The following is a 22,847-nucleotide window of genomic DNA, read 5'->3' as shown; positions in this document are numbered from 1 at the left end:
AGCTTTTTTTAGAAAAAGATTTAGATTCCCATAAGTTGGCTGCTGCTGAGGTAGCAGAATTTTGTTTCTTGAACTTAATCATAATCAGGCTGGGCAGGGTCAGGAAAAAGAAAATTGTTAGAGTCTGTTCTTCCTCAGTTAGAAAGCAGATTGAAATATCCAAGCAAGGAGGTATTCATAACCACTGATAAATTCAAATAGCAAGACTTTCATGCAGGGATTGCAAGATGGTCTGAGATTAGGAGACATGTTTTTTGAAATCAGTAATATCTAAACTCATTTCTTTGGTTGTGGCAATTTCCAATTATCTGTGTTAATGTATTAGGGCTCATAGTAAGAGAACTTTTTGGGTTCTTTCTAAAATTGGCTATTCCTCTCTTATTTTCAGATTTCAGGGCATTTACACTTTATTGATAATAACTGTGTTTTTTCAGTAATAAAGGATGTGGTGAATTAGAAAGCAATTGAAAATGTAACAATCATGTGCAATATATTTCAATTTTAATTACTTAGGAATGGATACATTTTACATATTCTATTTTACAGTCAATTATTCCAAAGTTAGGTATTTATATAATACATTTGTATTTCCAGAAACACAGGAAAAATTTACCTTGATCTATCCTTTCATAAACATATATCTTGTTGGCAGTAAAATTTTAGTCATTATTTCCTTGAGACCTACACAGACAAAAAGCGTCTTTTACAAGCATTTTCTTTGGTTTAGGAAAGAGACATTGTCCTTTCCAAGTATAATCTAAAATACTTGGCTCCTAAAGCAAACCTTTTTTTTTTTTCTAAATTATATATATATATATATTTTTTTTTATTTTTTTATTTTTTATAAACATATATTTTTATCCCCAGGGGTACAGGTCTGTGAATCACCAGGTTTACACACTTCACAGCACTCAAAAAGCACATACCCTCCCCAATGTCCATAATCCCACCCCCTTCTCCCAAACCCCCTCCCCCCAGCAACCCTCAGTTTGTTTTGTGAGATTAAGAGTCACTTATGGTTTGTCTCCCTCCCAATCCCATCTTGTTTCATTGATTCTTCTCCTACCCACTTAAGCCCCCATGTTGCATCACCACTTCCTCATATCAGGGAGATCATATGATAGTTGTCTTTCTCTGCTTGACTTATTTCGCTAAGCATGATATGCTCTAGTTCCATATATTTTTAACTGGTGTGTCAATTTTCTGTGATTGCAACTGAACAAAACCTCTCATTTAAATGTCTTGTTCATTTATTCATATATTCATTTAGTTCACTAAATAAACATTTGATTTTACTACCATAAGCTTTCAAGCAGGTATGTGCTAACTTCTGGGAAAATAAATATTAATTATATAGGATCTCAACATAAAAGAGCCCACAGTGGGATGAAGAAGATAGATGCATAAACAGATAATTACAATTCATTCTGTTAAAAGCAAAGATTAAAAGAAAACTAACTACCAAAAACTGTGGAGGATATATCACAAAAAAATTCATAAATCCCCAAATTCTTGAGTTATTTTATAGCATACTACCTCTTCCACCATTTTATTGATAGCTACATGAGGATGGTGGTGAACATGGTAAGAACAGTGAATTCCATGAGCATAGGCTCACTGTTGCACTTCATTTATTATGAAGTAAATGATGAAAGTGATCCAATGTAATAAAACTCCACCAGTTAGCTAGCTGCCCACTCTAGTGAATAATGTTATATTGAGGACTCAGTGTTGGTCTCTGTTGTTGGCAGTTTGGGCACTCAGCAGTGACTTTAGTCAGGTTGACCTTGGTAAATTGAAGTACATGTTGCTGAACCCATATATAACATTTATCTCCGCAATTACATGCACTTTGTTATTGAGCAAGGTGACCAACCAGGCGTATTTCTTAAAATTTTACACACTTAGAAGATTTCCCTTCACTATTGTCCTTCCAAGATGTCTGAGAAAGGGGATGTATTACTGTAGCTGTCCAATTACAGGTGATGTCTGCAAATTATGCAGAACCATCTATATACCAGGCTCAAGTCTTCTCTTCCCCTTCAACTGATCATAGGGAACTCCATATAAGACCATAGGTACAAGATAGAAGAGAGGAGGTAATATAGCAAATTGGGAACAGTCTATTTGAAATGTTTCTTCATGTAACTTCTTGTGTCTTGAGGGCTTTCTTAGCTCAATTTGTATAGAACTTCCACATAATGCAGGAGTGCTGCTGGGCATGCCCAACTTTATAGCTTGGTGACTCTAACAGTTTAGATGGCAGCTGATTTAATTTGGTGGCCCACGATTAACTGTTTCTTTTCTTTTAAAAAAAATATTATTTATTTATTTATTTATTTATTTGACAGACAGTGAGAGGGGGAATAGAAGCAGGGGAAGGGAAGAGGGAGAGGGAGAAGCAGACTCCCCACTGAGCAAGGAGCCTGATGAGGGGAATGATCCCAGGACCCTGGGATCATGATCTGAGCTGAAGGCAAAAACTTAATGACTGAGCCACCCGGGCACCTTAAATATTTATTTTCTACTAAGGCCCAGTAGCAGACCAAGAGCTATTTTTCTCAAAAAAGAGTACTTATCTACAGAAAACGACAGGGATTTTCTTCCAAATTCTCAGAGTCTTTTCTGCAATTACCTATAAGAACTTGCTGGAGGCTCCTAAGAACCTACCACTGACACTTAAGCACCATTCGATCTGAGGTGTCATATGGCCCAACTGGCAGAGAAGCTTGCATAGCAGCCAGGACATATTACAGAGCATTCTCTTATTTTAGACTCCACACAAAACTAATAGCTTTCAGGGCTATTCAGTAAATGAACTTGATAAATGTAACTAAATGAGAACAGTCACCATGAAAATCCAGGGAGGCCCACTAAGCATTGCATTTCTTTTCTGGTTGTAGAAGGGTCATATATAATAACTTATCTTTAACCTTAGAAGGGGTACCTTGGCATTTTCCATGCCACTGGATCCCTAGAAATTCTACTGATGTAGAAATACATTGAATTCCCTGGGATATATATCCTACTTCTGTCACATAAACATCTTGACAATGAGATTAGAGTAATTTTTATTTTTACTCCGTAGGTCCCATCAACAAAATCCTCATGTAATGGACCAGTGTTATATCTTATGGAAGAGAAAGGCAATCAAGATCATTGTGAACTAAGTTATTACCTAGAGCTGGATAGTTCATATAGCCCTTCAGTAAGATAGAAAATGCATTTCTGGCTTTGCTCACCAAACAAAAATAGCTTATGCTGTTCTTTATTAGAGAGGATAGAGAAAAAGACATTTGCCAGATCACTAGCTGCAGAGAAGGTAATAGGGAATGTTATAATTTGCTTATGTAATGCAGTCATATCTGATATAACAGCTGCAATTGGAGTCACCACCCAGTTAAGCTTATAATAATCCATGGTCATTCTCCATTCGTCTGTTGAAGGGCATCTTGGTTCTTTCCACAGTCTGGAGACCGTGGCCATTGCTGCTATAAACATTGGGGTACAGATGGCCCTTCTTTTTACTACATCTGTATCTTTGGGGTAAATACCCAGTAGTGCAATTGCAGGGTCATAGGGAAGTTCTATTTTTAATTTCTTGAGGAGTCTCCACACTGTTCTCCAAAGAGGCTGCACCAACTTGCATTCCCACCAACAGTGTAAGATAGTTCCCCTTTCTCCACATTCCCTCCAACACATGTTGTTTCCTGTCTTGCTAATTTTGACCATTCTAACTGGTGTAAGGTGATATCTCAGTGTGGTTTTAATTTGAATCTCCCTGATGGCTAGTGATGCTGAACATTTTTTCATGTGTCTGATAGCCATTTGTATGTCTTCATTGGAGAAGTCTCTGTTCATGTCTTCTGTCCATTTTTGGATATGATTGTTTTTTGTGTGTTGAGTTTGAGGAGTTCATTATAGATCCTGGATATCAACCTTTTGTCTGTACTGTCATTTGTAAATATCTTCTCCCATTCCATGGGTGGTTTTAATCACTACTTCAATCCCATTACGAGATATTGGTCTATTCAGGTTGTCAGTTTCTTCGTTATTCAGTTTTGGAAATTTAGAGGTTCCAGAATGCATCCATTTCATCTAGGTTGCTTAGCTTACTGGCATATAACTGTTAATAATTTCTGATGATTCTTTCTATTTTCTTTGTGTTAGTTGTGATCTCTCCCTTTTGTTCATAATTTTATTAATTTGGTTCTTCTCTCTTTTCTTTTGGATTAGTTTGGCCACTGGTTTATTGATCTTATTGATTGTCTCAAAAAAACAGCTTCTAGGTTCATTGATGCATTCTACTGTATCTCAAGTTTCTAAGTCATTGATCTCTGCTCTAATCTTGATTATTTCCCTTCTTGTGTGTGGGGTTGGTTTAATTTGTTGTTGATTCTCCAGTTCTTTAAGGTGTAGAGACAGCTGGTGTATTCTGGATTTTTCAATTTTTTTGAGGGAGGCTTGGATGGCTATGTATTTCCCCTTCAGGACCACCTTTGCTGTATCCCATAGGTTTTGGACCAAAGTGTCTTCATTCTCATTGGTTTCCATGAATTGTTTAAGTTCTTCTTTGATTTCCTCATTGATTCAAACATTCTTAAGCAAGGTGGTCTTTAGTTTCCAGGTGTTTGAATTCCTTCTGAACTTTTCCTTGTGGTTGAGTTCCAGTTTCAAAGCATTGTGATCTAAGAATATTCAGGGAATAACTGGTATCAGTTGAGTCCTGATTTGTGATTCAGTATGTTGTCTGTTCTAGAGAAAGTTACATGTGCATTCGAGAAGAATGAGTATTCTGTTGTTTTATGGTGGAACATTCTGTTATATCTATGAGGTCCATCTTGTCCAATGTGCCATTCAATGCTCTTGTTTCTTTATTGATTTTCTGTTTGGATGATATGCCTATTACTGAGGGTGGCATATTCAGACCCCCCTACAATTAATGTAGTAATGTCAATATGACTCTGTATCTTGATTAACAGTTGTCTTATGTAGTTGGCTGCTCCCATATTTGAGGCATAAATGTTTGCAATTATTAGATGTTCTTTGTGATTAGACCCTTTAAGAATGATGTCTTCTATAAATCTTGCCATTTTTGACTGATGAATCAATTAATGGAAAATTTGTGTCAAATCATCAAAAATATTTGCAGATTTAAAATTTCCATTTATAATCAAATTTATCATTTTGTATTTTAGGTCTGCATTATTTGATATAAGCAGGCTCACAATTTTAATAACTTGTTTGGAGCATGCATTTCTTAGCATTAAATAATGGCCAACATATAAATAGTGGTGCTTTTTCTTTTTTTCTTTTTAATAGTGTATTTTTCCTTCATGTCTATTTAATCTGGCAAATGACAAATATATTTCTCACAATTGTGAAATGTGTGTCACTTGAGTCTTCCTTATGTGGATAAGTAGTTCTTACATGACAAATCCACTCTAACATTCCAATATCTCCATGACTTTGAGGCTTTTCCTCTATATTAATCTAAGGCATGTGTGGCACTTCCAAATCATTCTTAGTGGAACATCTTTTGATCCATGATTCAGCCAACTAATTAAAAAAAAAACTGCTAGAGCTCTTCTAACTCCTTGAGCTACAACAGTAAATGCAGAATCTCTGCTTAGTAAAAGTATATCAATAAAACTGGTCTGATGAAAATTTATTTTTCTTCCAACATTATTTCACTTCCTTAGGATCCATTCCCACATGGTACCAAGATTTATGTCATATAAAATTTAAAAAGAATCAGTAGTTATTTTGGAGTATAGCACAACTTCTCATGGGTCATATTTTGTACCTTCCTTCAGGGGCCTGCTGGAAATTGAGTCTAGTTGTATGTAGGTCTAGAAGAAAAGAGGTGTGACATGGGTGGGTCTTGAGAAGTATCAGCATTGTTTTCAGGACACCAAACTACACTAGAGGTGCTTTTTAATTGGCAAAGAAAACTCATCAGAATTTAGGGACTCAATATCCCCCACTTCATGAATATCCTTCTACTTGTCTGCATTTCAACTTTTAGGACACCATTCCTTGCCAGCCAATGCCCTCACTGAAATCTTATTCATCTTATAAGGCTGGAAATTCAAATTGTGTTGAGATTCAAGATGACTTTCTGGGGTTGATTTCCAGCATTCTAGGCCCTGTTATATAAGAAATATATCCTTTATTTTTTAATATGTTTTTAAAGTTTTTATTTATTTATTTGAAAGAGAGAGAAAGGGAGAGAGAGTGTGTGTGCACACGAGTTGGGGGGGGGCATTGAGGAACAAAGAGTGAGGGAGAAACAGACTCCCTCCTGAGCAGGGAGCTTAATACAGGGTTCAATCTCAGCACCCTGAGATCATGACCTGAGTCAAAGGCAGATGCTTAACCAATTGAACCACACAGGTGTCTCTGAAGTATCTCCTTCAAAGCTTATATAGAATATTTCAGATCATTTGTGTGGCTTTTGATCTGGGAATTCATATCCTTGAACTTGTTCTTTTTTCCCCCACTTAGTCCAGAGACATTAAGAACAATTAGCCAATTTCAATATATTTACTATTTAGTCAAAACTATTCAAAACCATTATGTACATAGTTACATAACCTCTTATTATAAGTGGTTGATTAGGATTATCCAATGGTGATATTTTGCATATCTGCGTTAGCAGATCACACCATAGACTATCAGTGCTTTCTTTATTATAGGAATAGTCATTAGCATCTTTACACATAGATTAGAGATTCAATTCCAGAGCCAATTCAGAAAGCTCATCCTTAAAATTCTGTTCTCCTTGAACCACTCTCAGTACTAAAACTGTATTATATGGGATTCAACCTGGAAGGAACTGAGGGACTGCCAGTTCAACAAATTTTGAAGAACTGATTCCTGTTAAGAAGTATGTAAGTGGGCTTGGAAGTAGATCATTGTTTAATCATGTTTTCACAGAAGAATGGAGCCCTTGCTGAAACCTTGCTTGCAGTCTTATGAGCCCCTATAAAGTAAAATACCCAGCTACATGGTGCTTAGATTCCTAACACATGAATATTGTGGGAGGAAGAAAGTGTGTTTTTTTTTTTAAGCCACATGTTTTAGGTTTTTTTTTTTTTAATGTAGCTAGCGATAATTAATGTAAGGCCATATGCCAATATGCAGTCTTAAATTCACATTATTTGTTTGAAAAAACTTAAAGAATTCATCCTGAAGAAATTCAAGCTTGATACTGTATCAATAAACTAGTAAAATACTGCAAATTTCCTCTAGAAAAGCACAACTTCAACACAGGGCTCAAAAAGACAGATGAGGCTGTAAGAAACATTAACTTATAGATAAAAATGAATATCCTAAAAAGAAATAAACCCTATGAGTTACAGTAATCAGAAAAAAAGCAGAATATAATCGGACTTACCAAGATTTCACAGGTTTTATTAAATATTATAAATAAAATCAATATGTTAAATATGTCTTAAGATGATAAAGCCTTGGGGCACTGGGTATGGAGAAAAAATAATGAATACTGTGATGCTGAAAATAAATAAAAAATAAATTAAAAAAAAACCCTAAAATACAAGATCCCAGGACCTGATGGATTCCCTGGGGAATTCTACCAAACTTTCAAAGAAGAAACAACAATATCTATTCTTCGGAAGCTGTTTCAAAAAACTGAAACAGAAGGAAAACTTCCAGACTCTTTTTAGGAAGTGAGCATGACTTTGATCCCCAAACAAGACAGAGACCCCACTAAAAAGGAGAATTTCAGGCCAATATCCCTGAAGAATACGTATGCCAAGATTCTCAACAAGGTCTTAGCTCATAGGATCCAACAGAACATTATAAAGATTATCCACCATGACCAGGTGGGATTTATCCATATGATACAAGAGTGGTTCAACATTCACAAATCAATCAGTGTGATAGAATAAATCATTAAGAGAAGTGAGAAGAACCATATGGTCTCAATTGATGCAGCAAAAACAAAACAAAACAAACAAACAAAAATACCAAACATTTGACAAGATACAGCATCCATTCCTGATTAAAACACTTCGAAGTATAAGGATAGAGGAAATATTCCTCAACTTCATAAAATCTATCTATGAAAACCCACAGTGAATATTATCCTCAATGGGAAAAATCTGACAGCCTTCTCTTTTAGATCATGAACATGACAAGGATGCCCACTCTCACCACTCTTGTTCAACATACTATTAAAAGTCCTAGCAACAGCAATCAGAAAACAAAGAGAAATAAAAGGTATCCAAATTGGCAAAGAAGAAGTCAAACTCTTTCTCTTCTCAGATGACATGATACTTTCTGTCGAAAACCCAAAAGACTCCACCTCCAAACTCCTAGAACTCATACAGCAATTCAATAATGTGACAGGACACAAAATCAATGTACAGAAATCTGTTGCTTTCTTATACACTAACAATGAAAATACATAAAGGGAAATTAGAGAATTGATCCCATTTACTATACCATCAAGAACCATAAGATACCTGGGAATAAACTTAACCAAGGAGGTGAAAGATCAGTACACAAGGAACTACAGACCACCCATGAAAGAAATTGAAGAAGACACAAAAAGATGGAAGACCATTCCATGCTCATGGATCAGAAGAATAAACATTGTTAAAATGTCTATACTGCCTAGAGCAATCTGTATTTTCAATGCCATTCCAACCAAAATTCCACCAACATTTTTCAAAGACCTGGAAAAAACAATCCTAAAATTTGTATGCAATCAGAAGAGATCCCGAATTGCTAAGGAAATGTTGAAAAAGAAAAACAGAACTGGGGACATCAAATTAAAACCACATTGATACCACCTTACACCAGTTAGAATGGCCAAAATTAATAAGGCAGTAAGCAAGTGTCAGAAAGGATGTGTAGAAAGGGGAATCCTCTTACACTGTTTGTGGGAAGGCAAGTTGGTGCAGCCACTTTGGAAAACAGTGTGGAGATTCCTTAAGAAATTAAATATAGAGCTTCACTATGACCCTGCAATTGCACTACTGGGTATTTACCCCAAGGATACCGATGTAGTGAAAAGAAGGGCCACCTCTACCCCAATGTTCATAGCAGTAATGACCACAGTTGCCAAACTGTAGAAAGAACCAAGATGCCCTTCAATGAACGAATGGATAAAGAAGATGTGGTTATATATAGTACGGAATACTATGCCTCCATCAGAAAAGGATGAATACCCAACTTTTATATCAACATGGATGGGACTGGAAGAGATTATGCTAGTGAAATAAGTCTAGCAAAGTCAACTATCATAGGGTTTCACTTACTTGTGGAGCATAAGGAATAACACAGAGGACATGGGAAGATAGAGAAGAGAAGGGAATTGGAGGAAATTGGAGGGAGAGACAAACCATGAGAGACTCAGACTCTGAGGAACTAACTGAGGGTTTTGGAGGGGAGGGTGGTAGGAAATTTGGTGAGCCTAGTGGTGGGTATTGTGGAGGGCACATGGAGCACTAGGTGTGGTGCATAAACAATCAATTCTGGAACACTGAAAATAAATTTAAAATAATAAATAAAAATTAAAAATATATTTATAGAAGACATAATAAAATAAAAATCAATCCAATTAGTATATGTAGAAATTGCAACCACCATTTGCAGAATTCGTGTTTATTTAGAATTCATAGAAAACTTACAGAAATGACAATGAAACTATCTATAGAACAAATCAAAAGTAAAACAAAGAACTGTTACTATATGGGCCACACCCCATTCTTCCACAACAATGTAATAAATTAGAAACTGATAAATATGTAGCTGCGATTTCCACAAATTCAAAAATTTAAACCACTCTTCTAAGTAGAACACAGGATTTAAAAAAGTAAATAATGAAGAAATTTTTGAATATTCAAAACCAAATTATCGTTAAAATACTGTACCTAAAATCTTATAGAAAATATATTTTTAGATGTATGTTACTAAAGAAAAAAGTAAGGATGTAAATTTTTAATTTAATAATTGAGAAAAATGATAATGTAAACCACATGTTGAAGCTAACATGTTATAGTATCTTAAAACACTAAAATTTATAAATAATTACAATAGCTACAAAATTAAAATCATTATTATTAACAAATATTAAAGCTGTAGACTAATTTTTGAAAACAAATGAAATAATGTATAGTTAGTATAAAATATAAAAGAAGATATTATAGTAATTACATTTTAGATTTTTAAAACTCATAACACTGTGAACAACTGTATTTCAATATATCCAATAAAGCATATATAATGAACTATTATCTAGAAAAATGTAATTTAATGAAACTTATCAAATAAAAAAAATCAATGTATGGCTGAGCAAGTTCCTACCAGAATGGTGTTACATCAGTTAACAACTTTATAGTGTGGACAAAATAAAACAAAGAAGTTAAGACACTAGTGAATGAATAGGCAGGAAGATTATGAAAATTGATACTTGAATTAAAATTATGGTATTTTCATCATGGTGTAAAGGGTATTTGTCATCCCTCTTGAAATAAAAATTTAAAAAGAGATATAATTTATTAAACAACAGCTTTTAAGACACTTGATATCAGGCAGAGAAGGGCCTGATCTATACAAGTTGAGATATATAATTGTGCCAGTTTACTGGAGACAGTTTCCAGTATGTGACCCAGGGAAAGGGAAGCCAGAACAAGTCCAGTGAACCCCTGCACTGAGGCGCTGGAGCCCCAAAGGGCATAGGGTTTGCAGAATAGAATTTAAGAGACAAGACTGTAGCACAGAGAACTCCAGATCTCTGAAAAAGGTTCCATTCAGTTACTCATGAGAACTTGCTTGTGAAGAAATAGTCCAAGTCCAGAAGCAAATCACACAAAAGGAATAAATGAAAGAGTGTTCAGTACTCACGCAGGGCCAGGAACAATGCCTTTTCCTATCAGCAAAACTGGAAAGCTCCATGACCCATGGCTCACTAGGTAGAGTACAGACAACGATCTTGCCTCCATAGGGGAGAAATACTTAGCCCAGGACTGAGCATTGTCCTTGTTCTGCCTACTAATCTTAAAGGCAAGTTTTGAAAGATTAAATTGTTCTTAAGTAATTTAACTGTGTCCCATAAAAAATACAAAGATTATTTAAAGTTAAATAAAAATTTCCAAAACTTAAAACAATATATTTACAATAGTGGAATGTAATTTAAAAAATGCCAGGTATGGAAAGAAACAGGAAGGTAAATCATAAATGGTAACAAAAATCAATAAACAGAAACCAATCTAGAAATGAGAGTGTTCAAGAGTAGCAGATAAGTACATAAAAATTATTGTAACTGCATTACCTTAAAAAGTTAGAGACATGGGGGCACCTGGGTGCCTCAGTGGGTTGAGCCTCTGCCTTCGGCTCAGGTTATGATCTCAGGGTTCTGGGATCGAGTCCCACATCGGCTCTCTGCTCAGTGGAGAGCCTGCTTCCTTCTCTCTCTCTCTCTCTCTCTGCCTGCCTCTCTGCCTACTTGTGATCTCTCTCTGTCAAATAAATAAATAAAATCTTTAAAAAAAAAGTTAGAGACATGAAGGATAAAAAGATATAAATCAAATTTACAAAGATGAAAACTATAAATATGCTAAGCAAATACAGTTAATAGAGGCATGTTAAACACTACAGAAAGAAAGATTAGTGAATGTGGACACATCTCAATGCAAATTATAAATATAAAACAGAAGGAAAGATAATCAAAATAGAAAATACACAGAAATCAGTAATCTGTGGGACAATGTCAAGTAGCAAATCGTATGTATAATTGGTCACCAAAGACAAAAGGAAGACATATATCATAAAAAAGGTATTGAAGAAATAATCATTGAAAAGTTTCCAAATCTGATGAAAATAATAAGCCCACTAATCCAAGCAGCTTGATGAACACCTGCAATCAGTTGAAAGATTTGGGTTTTCCTTAAGGAAAAGACATAAAGAGAAGGTGGCAGTAGCACACAATATTTATTGGAGTGGCACTTTGACAGGAAGGCATGTGAGAAGTCTTTCATAGCAGAAGACTTTCCATAGACTTCTAGGTCACCACTCAGAAGGGGAAGGGCAACTCCCGGAGAAAAAGGAATCAGAAAGAGGGCCTGAATATCTAGGTGATGCTACTCACTGAGTAGCAGGGAGTCTCAATCAAGGGAAAAAAATATCTGTTTGTTATAGAATATTTATTCTATCTTTTATAGAATTTCTATCTTTTATAGACCCTGAATCTGGCTACTAGATGCTGAGCACACTTAAATGCTATGAGTCAAAAGTGTAGATTTTTTCAGGGAGTTTTTTTTTTTTTTTTGGTCTATTTTGTTTAATGTTAATTTCTATTGACTATTAGAAATTTAACTTTTTAAAAAGATTTTATTTATTTGACAGAGAGAGAGCACAAGTAGGCAGAGAAGCAGGCAGAGAGAGGGGGGCAAGCTGGCTCCCTGCTGAGCAGAGAGTGAGATGTGGGTCTCAATCTCAGGACCCTGAGACCATGACCTGAGTGGAAGGCAGAGATTTAACCCTCTGAGCCACTCAAGTGCCCCAGAAATTTAACTGTTTTTTTTTTTAATATTTATTTATTTATTAGAGGAAGAGACAGTCGGCAGGCAGAGGGGCAGAGGGAGAAAATCTTCATGCCATCTTCCTGCTGAGTGCAGAGCCCAACATGGGGATCTATTTCAAGACCTGTGAGATTATGACCAGAGTCAAATGCTCAAACAATGGAGCCACGCAGAAGCTCCAGAAATTTAACTATTTTAATGTGGTAACACTGCAAATCATATTCTCCTTTTCCCCAGGACTTCCTGTGTTTTTTAGTCATTAGAAGTTGTGATATTCCATTTGTTTTGAGACTTTTACAAACTATTTTTACAAAGACTATTTCTTATTTTGCATAATCACTAAAATCTCTGTTGTTTTAACTCATAGTCAGGTAATATTTTAGTAGAGATTTCCTTGAATGCCAGGAGCTATGACAAATGGAAGGAAACAAATAAACAACAAAAAAGAGAAAAGCAAACAAACAAAATTAAAAAAAAAAAACACAAAAACACCAAATCACATTTCCCAATGTACAGATTGCTTCTTTTCTGTGGCCCAATATAAAAACTTAATGTCTTCTTAGGTCTTTTTGAATATGTATCTTGCCTGAACATACATAGAAATTTATAAATTTTCCCATATATATGGCTTTTTTTTGAACATCCTAATTTTCTGAAGTCTCACTCTAGCTTGTTTTCCAGACATAAGTCTATTGTACATTTCTGCCCATAATCTCTTGCCTCAGGTACTATGGCTCTATAGTCACCTTGAAGTGACTATATGATGATATAATTAAATAATTGAGGAAGAAGCAATAGGCTGGACCTTGGGATCATGACCCAAGTGAAAGGCAGAAGCTTAACCCACTGAGCCAGGCAGGCACCCCCACCTTCCAGCTTTTAAGAGAAGTACTTGATTTTCCTGTCTGTGTTCTGAGTTTGGAGAAACAGTTATGAGTGTCTTACTTCAGGTATCACCTAAAAAGGTTATAACAAACATACACAATAATTTTCAGATAAGGTCTACCTGCTCCTTCTGTTTTAAGGGTGAGATCTGGGAAGTAGACTGCTACTACTTCAAAACCAAGAATGTCTCTACACCAGAAGAATGTGGGAAGAAGTCAGATAACAAAACAACTAACCTTTTATATCCTTTTGAACATTTTGTTTTTTCCTAATTGGGTGGTCCCCTGGTTTCTGTAAACCTTTAACTGTTTTCCAGAGCTCTAAAAAGGATGGTTTGGAGAATCCTACTTGCTTGTTTTGTTTTGTTTCCTGTAGGGTAATGAGAGCTTGGGCCTTTCTAGTCCTGCAGTTTTCTGACTGTTTTTGCTTTTACTGTTTGCCAGGTTTGTAGTTAAATACCACTTTCACTCGTGTTTTTTTTTTTTTTTTAAGCATGTGTATGTTTTATTAAACTTTCAGAGAACAGAATTTTTGGCTTTGTTAATTTTTCTTTTTAGTATATGTGCTGCCGAAGTAAGCACATGTCAATTTTTTTTTTTTTTTTAATATGATCCTACAATTGCACTACTGGGTATTTACCACAAAGATACAGATGTAGTGAAAAGAAGGGCCATCTGTATCCCAATGTTTATAGCAGCAATGGCTACAGTTGACAAACCATGGAAAGAGTCTAGATGCCCTTCAACAGATGAATGGATAAAGAAGATATGGTCCATATATACAATGGAATATTACACCTCCACCAGAAAGCCTGAATACCCAAGTTTTGTATCAACGTGGACGGAACTGGAGGAGATGACGCTGAGTGAAATAAGTCAAGCAGAGAAAGTCAATCATCATATGGTTTCACTTACTTGTGGAGCATAAGGAATAACATGGAGGACATAGGAGAATGCAAGGAAAAGTAGATTAGGAGACATTGAAGGGGGAGATGAACCATGAGAGACTGTGGGTTCTGAGAAATCAACTGAGGGTTTTGAAGGGGTGGGGAGTGAGGGGTTAGGTGAGCCTGGTGGTAGGTATTAAGGAGGCCAAGTATTGCATGGAGCACTGGGTTTGGTGCATGAAGAATGAATCTTGGAACACTGAAAAAAATAAAATAAAATTTTAAAAAAGAAAAACAAACAAACAAACAAAAAGATTTTATTTAATTATTTGCAAGACAGATCATAAGTAGGCAGAGAGGCATGCAGTCAGAGAGAGAGGGGGAAGCAGGCTCCCTGCCAAGCAGAGGCCGATGAGGGGCTCGATCCCAGGACCCTGAGATCATGACCTGAGCCGAAGGCAGAGGCTTAACCCACTGAGCCACCCAGGCACCCCAGCTTTGTTAATTTTTTATATTGTTTCCTATTTCATTTGTTTCTGATTATATTTTATTACTCCTTTCCATCTCCTTAATTTGGATTTATTTGAAAACATTTTCATAGGTTCTTAAATTAGGGACTTAAATAATTTATTCTAGAAGTTTAAAATTTTTCTGTATATCCATTTTTGTTGTCATTATCACTCCTTTAATTATAATTTTGCTTAACTAAAAGAAAAAAAGCATTTATTCAAAAATATGTGTGCACCTTTATGTTTATTACAGCATTATTTACAATACCACAGTGTGGAAGCCCAATGTATACTCAGGGTTTTCTGGTGTAGAACTTTATTGTCACTGAGGTCAATTTTGAGTTTTATTCAAAATTCTATATCCTTAACCAATTTTTGTCCACTTACCCATCAGTTACTGAGAGATAGATGCTAAATACATCAACTATGATTATAGATTTGTCCATTTCTCCTTTCACTTCTGTCAGTTTTTCCTTCATGCATTTAGAAACTCTATAATTATGTGCGTGCCCAAGAAAGATCATTATCTTTTCTTAAATATTTATGTCATCATGATATATTTCTATTTCTGTCCAGTAATGCTCCTTGTTCTGAAGTCTAATTTATCTGATATTAATACAACCTCATTCAGATTCCTATGCTTGTGGTGTGATAGTGTACCTTTTCCCACTCACTTTTTTACTTACACTCTGTGTTTTTATACTGTCTTTCTTGTGAGTAGTATTGTCATGTTTTTTTATTCAGTCATACAGTCTCTGACTTTTAAATTAAATGTTTAAATGTTTTATTCATTTTTTTTAAACAAAAAGGGTATTTTCTTTGGTATTAAACCTATGATTTTGGTATTTGATTTTTTGCTTGCTGATTTCCTTGTTTTATTTTTAACTTTTATTTTGAGATAATTTCAAATTTAATCATACACTTGCAGAAATAGTACAAAGAAATCCTATATACTCTTCACCTACCTCCCCCAATTATTGAAACTAAGAAATGAGCATTAGTATACTATGAACTATATTAACAGACTTCATTTGTGTTTTACTTATTTCTAATAATGTATTTTTGTTGTACTTGCAATGACTCTTTGACACTTATGAAGAATATTGTTCAGTTATTTTGTAAAATGACCCTTAATTTGTGTCTGCCTGATGTTTTTCCTTGATTAAACTGATGCAATGAATTATGTTATTATTGGTAAGAATGTAATAGAGGTAACATGTCCTTCTCTGTTCGTACTATTAGGCATTATATAATTTCAAAATGTCCTAAAAAAAAAAATGTCTTATTATGAGGGGTGTTAACCTTGATCCCTTGGTTTGCATGGTGTTGATAATTTTCTCTGTTGTAATTGGCAAATATTTTGGGGTAAGTGATTTAAGACCATGGAAATATCTTGTTTCTTCTAGAATTTTGCCTACCAAATTTATCCCTTGGTACTTCTTGTATCAGATATTATTAATAATGTGTTCTAATGGTGAATTTCTATTTCCATTATCCCTTTTATATATTATTTGGAATTCTTCTGTAATAGGAGTTGTCGCTTCTTCCTCAATTACTTAATTATATCATCATAACCTCATGAACATTGATTTTTTTTTAAATTTTTTATTTTTCATAAACATATATTTTTATCCCCAGGGGTACAGGTCTGTGAATCACCAGGTTTACACACTTCACAGCACTCACCAAAGCACATACCCTCCCCAATGTCCATAATCCCACCCCCTTCTCCCAAACCCCCTCCCCCCAGCAGCCCTCAGTTTATTTTGTGGGATTAAGAGTCACTTATGGTTTGCCTCCCTTCAATCTCATCTTGTTTCATTTATTCTTCTCCTACCCACTTAAGCCCTCATGTTGCATCACCACTTCCTCATATCAGGGAGATCATATGATAGTTGTCTTTCTCTGCTTGACTTATTTCGCTAAGCATGATACATTGATTTTATTTGTGAAGGGTTAGAATCCAAGAATATTGTTATTTATTTTGATGCTCAAGTTTTGTTTTGTTTTGTTTTTAAATCATTGGTTATTTGTGAGCCCTTCTTAGTTTACTTTGTTTCTTTTTCATATAACTTCATTTATTTATGCTAAATATTTTATTTATTTATTTGACAGAGAGACATATAACTTTATTAATATTTGGTTTTAACACATATTCATTTCAAGAATAATAAAAGTCCTCAAATTCAGCTTGTATATTCCCTACCACAGCTTGAGGTCAACTTCTCCAAAGAGATCTGTGTCCTTTTAGTGACAGCTTATATTTAGAAGGTAATATCTGGTTGCTCTCTATGCTCATTCCTACTGAAGAGTCACTGCTTGTAGTCATCTTTGTGGATGGGGTTAGAAAATACATGTATTAATACTATCTAATCCATACACATGGTATTTTTTTAAAATGTCTGTATCTATCTGTTCATTTACCTCTCACTAATCTAGTACCACCAGTTTCCTTCTAGCCTACTCCATTTTGTATTGGTAATTTCTTTCTCTAACAGTAAGAAAATTGGCTCTTAAGTTTTCTACATTTACCTATTTTTTCACTGCTGGAATACATATAAAATAGTTTTGGTATTGTTTGTACATACCCTGTTAGAAAAATAAATCAACTAGCATACAGTGTTTATGTATAATTATTTTCATATAAGCTTGCATTATTTCATCAAAAATACTGATTTCCTAGGTTAATTAGGTCATCTCATTCTCCATTCCCTTGGTGTAACTAAGTGAATAATTTTTATATAGATTCATTTGTCAGCCTACATTCATCCTGGAATCCCACCACATTCTGAGAGATTTTTAACATTTTTCATATAGTAATTTTCACTCTTTTTGTGTAAAAATCCATGGGTTTTGACAAATACATAGAATAAATACCATCACAATTCCTTACAAAATTTCTTTTCACCTCCTAAATTTCCACAAGCTCTACATTTGTAGTCTCTTTTCTCACCATCCTTCCAACCCTGGCAATCAGTGAACTGTTGTTTTCCCTTTTTCAGAATATCATATTAATAGAACCAGACCACATACAGTCATTAGGATCTGGCTTCTTCCTTTTAACAAAGTGCATTTAAGATGCATCCAAGTTGATGAATCAATTACTGGTTTAATTATTTTTCTTTCTGAGGAATACTTTAGTCTTTGAAAGCAACTGAGGTCTTTCATTTTTGGACAATTTTTAAGTACAACTTCTATATTCATGCCCCAAGTTCTGTCTGAATGTAACTTTCTCTTGGATTTCTCTTGTAACCATTTCTTTGAGATAAATACTTAGTATTTGGGTTGCTACACATTTGGGTTGCTACACATATGGTATGTGGTTATTTAACTTCATAAGAAACTGCCAAACTGTTTTCCAAAGTTTTTATAGAATTTTACATTCCCAACAGGAATGTTGGAGAATTCTGGTTGTTTTACATCCTTTCCAGCCCTTGGTACTTTTCGTTTCTCATTTAATTTTATCTATTTTAATAAAATTGTGATCATCTAATAATGTTTGGTTTCATTTTTCCCTAATGATAATCAATAGTATTCTTTATTGGAAGAATTCAAATAAAAACAAATTGAGCTATCTTTATATTCATACCAAAATAGCTACAATTTAAAAGGCTGATGATTTCAAGCTTGGTAAAGATGCAAAACAAGTAGGATTCTCATGGGATGTTTTGGTTGTGGGAAATAGGGCAACAACTTTGGGGGAAGAAATGCCTTTGGCAGTATCCACCAAAGTTAATAATATTCATGCACAGCCCAAAAATCCCTCTCCTAGAGAAATGAGTCTACCTCTAAGAGAAATGAGTGCATATATGCATGCAACCTCTGAAATGAAAGCCAAGCAAATTCATAGAAAATTTATTTATAATTCAACCAAACTAGAAATAATCATATACCCATCAAGAGTAGAATTAATAAACAAATTTTAGTCTATGTAAGAACAAAGACAAAACACCTGCTATACATACTACTGTCAAGGAATCTCATGGATAATTACTTGTTGGACAGAAGCCAATCACAAACTATGTACAAATTATTACAGACTCTGGGATTATATTACATAATATTTAAGAAGAGGTCAAGCACATTTATGGTGACAGAAATAAGGAGAGTTCTTGACTCTGTGATGGGGTGACTGATTTAAAAGGACATAAGATAATTCTGTGGTATAATAATTTGAATAGGTTTATGATTATAAGGTACATGCATGTGTAAAAGTTCATCAATCTTTAAAAATAAGATTAATACAAAATATTTATTTTTACTATTATGTCACTTGTTTGTACTACTTAGACTTGCTTTTCAACTTATAAGCAATGTTCAAATTAAGTAAATCTGAGGCTTTGTATGTAAATTTAACTGACAAAATAAGATAGAAGAAAATGTCTTAATGAAAATATATTACTACTATTTTGATGAAGAAAAAAATAATAAAGCAGGGTCTTGAGATAAAGAGAGAGAAACAGTAGCATGAAACATTTTTCCATTTCTATGTGTCTTCCTCAATTTCTTTAATGAGTACTTTAAAGTTTTCTGAGTATAGATTCTGTGCCTCTTTGGTTAGGTTTATTCCTAGGTATCTTATAGTTTTGGGTGCAATTGTAAATGGGATTGACTCCTTAATTTCTCTTTCTTCTGTCTTGCTGTTGGTGTAGAGAAATGCAACTGATTTCTGTGCATTGATTTTATATCCTGACACTTTACTGAATTCCTGTATAAGTTCTAGCAGTTTTGGAGTGGAGTCTTTTGGGTTTTCCACATATAGTATCATATCATCTGCGAAGAGTGATAATTTAACTTCTTCTTTGCCGATTTGGATGCCTTTAATTTCCTTCTGTTGTCTGATTGCTGAGGCTAGGACCTCTAGTACTATGTTGAATAGCAGTGGTGATAATGGACATCCCTGCCGTGTTCCTGACCTTAGCAGAAAAGCTTTCAGTTTTTCTCCATTGAGAATGATATTTGCGGTGGGTTTTTCATAGATGGCTTTGATGATATTGAGGTATGTGCCCTCTATCCCTACACTTTGAAGAGTTTTGATCAGGAAGGGATGCTGTGCTTTGTCAAATGCTTTTTCAGCATCTATTGAGAGTATCATATGGTTCTTGTTCTTTCTTTTATTGATGTGTTGTATCACATTGACTGATTTGTGGATGTTGAACCAACCTTGCAGCCCTGGAATAAATCCCACTTGGTCGTGGTGAATAATCCTTTTAATGTACTGTTGAATCCTATTGGCTAGTATTTTGTTGAGTATTTTTGCATCTGTGTTCAGAAAACCATAAAGTACTCATGAAAGAAATTGAGGAAGACACAAAGAAATGGAAAAATGTTCCATGCTCCTGGATTGGAAGAATAAATATTTTGAAAATGTCTATGCTACCCTAAGCAATCTACAAATTTAATGGAATTCCTATCAAAGTACCATCCATCTTTTTCAAAGAAATGGAACAAATAATGCTAAAATTTATATGGAACCAGAAAAGACCTCGAATAGCCAAAGGGATATTGAAAAAGAAAGCCAACGTTGGTGGCATCACAATCCCGGACTTCAAGCTCTATAACAAAGCTGTCATCATCAAGACAGCATGGTACTGGCACAAAAAAGGACCCATAGATCAATGGAACAGAATAAGAGCCCAGAAATAGTCCCTCAACTCTACAGTCAACTAATCTTCGACAAAGCAGGAAAGATTGTCCAATGGAAAAAAGACAGCCTCTTCAATAAATGGGGCTGGGAAAATTGGACAGCCACATGCAGAAAAATGAAATTGGACCATTTCCTTACACCACACACAAAAATAGACTCAAAATGGATGAAGGAACTCAATGTGCGAAAGGAATCCATCAAAATCCTTGAGGAGAACACAGGCAGCAACCTCTTCGACCTCAGCCGCAGCAACATCTTCCTAGGAACAATGCCAAAGGCAAGGGAAGCAAGGGCAAAAATGAACTATTGGGATTTCATCACGATCAAAAGCTTTTGCACAGCAAAGGAAACAGTTAACAAAATCAAAGACAACTGACAGAATGGGAGAAGATATTTGCAAACGACATATCAGACAAAGGACTAGTGTCCAGAATCTATAAAGAACTTAGCAAACTCAACACCCAAAGAACAAATAATCCAATCAAGAAATGGGCAGAGGACATGAACAGACATTTCTGCAAAGAAGACATCCAGATGGCCAACAGACACATGAAAAAGTGCTCCATATCACTCGGCATCAGGGAAATACAAATCAAAACCACAATGAGATATCACCTCACACCAGTCAGAATGGCTAAAATCAACAAGTCAGGAAATGACAGATGCTGGCGAGGATGCGCAGAAAGGGGAACCCTCCTACACTGTTGGTGGGAATGCAAGCTGGTGCAGCCACTCTGGAAAACAGCATGGAGGTTCCTCAAAATGTTGAAAATAGAACTGCCCTATGACCCAGCAATTGCACTACTGGGTATTTACCCTAAAGATACAAACGTAGTGATCCAAAGGGGCACGTGCACCCGAATGTTTATAGCAGCAATGTCCACAATAGCTAAACTATGGAAAGAACCTAGATGTCCATCAACAGATGAATAGATCAAGAAGACGTGGTATATATACACAATGGAATACTATGCAGCCATCAAAAGAAATGAAATATTGCTATTTGCAACAACTTGGATGGAACTAGAGCATATCATGCTTAGCGAAATAAGTCAAGCAGAGAAAGACAACTATCATATGATCTCCCTGATATGAGGAAGTGGTGATGCAACATGAGGGCTTAAGTGGGTAGGAGAAGAATAAATGAAACAAGATGGGAATAGGATGGAGACAAACCATAAGTGACTCTTAATCTCACAAAACAAACTGAGGGTTGCTGGGGGGAGGTTGTTTGGGAGAAGGGGGTGGGATTATGGACATTGGGGAGGGTATGTGCTTTGGTGAGTGCTGTGAAGTGTGTAAACCTGGTGATTCACAGACCTGTACCCCTGGGGATAAAAATATATGTTTATAAAAAATAAAAAAAAATAAAAAAAAGAGAGAGAAACATACTCTTAGTTTCTTATGATTTTTTTTTTTTTGTAGCTGAGATTTGAAAATTCTGAAAAATATGTGACTAAAAACTGTTGGTGGTCAAACAACCCTTAAGCCTATAGATGACACTGATAAATATTAAGGATCTGTATCTAAAGTTACAAAGAGCAAAGTGATACCAACTAAGTTTTTCCCTTTATTTCACAACATGATTAAAATCACAAGGAACTGGAAATTTTAGGTATTTGGGGCAAGTAATTAAAATAACAACCATGTAACTTGGAAGTGTCTTGGATTTGATATATTTAATTTCAACTAGACTTTTAAGATAATTGTTTAAAAAGGTTAAGTTGAACTATTAATAAATAATTCACCTTTTTCTGGATAAATGTACTAAACACATGCCTGTACATACAGCTCTGCTTGAACGAAGAAGATTACCATCAGAGGGCCTGGGTGGTTGAAGTGGTTAAGCATCTGACTTATTTTGGTTCAAGTCCTGATCTCAGGGTTCTGGGATCGAACTCTTCATGGGGCTTCATGCTCAGTGGGGAGTCTGTTTGAAGTGTCTCTCTCTGCCTCCACTCCGGTTCGTGCATTCCCTCTCTATATATATCTCCTGAAATAAATACATTAATTTAAAAAAAAAAGATTAACATCAATTTCTGGATACATCATAGAATTGCAGTATCATGGTATCTAGTTAGTAACTAGAGAAAAGAGTAGGCTTAAGGATTAACCTTGTGTATCACATAATAGCATGCTTATAATATTCTGAAATATTTCCATAGCTTTCTGTTTTTTGATAGTGCACACAGAGTGGCTATTCGTACAAAATAATGATATAACTTCTTGGTATTAGAAAGATGCCAATATAAGCAATGGTAAAGTGTTTGTATAAAGTACTTTTCCTCAAGTTCTGAGTGGAAATTAATGGAAGATGAAAGGAGGTCTTTTTGCAAATCATACATAACAGATTGCTGGAAGTTAGACTC

Source organism: Mustela lutreola, chromosome X (assembly GCF_030435805.1).
Source record: "Mustela lutreola isolate mMusLut2 chromosome X, mMusLut2.pri, whole genome shotgun sequence".
NCBI classification, from domain to species: domain Eukaryota; kingdom Metazoa; phylum Chordata; class Mammalia; order Carnivora; family Mustelidae; genus Mustela; species Mustela lutreola.
Note: the sequence above shows the minus strand (reverse complement) of the source record.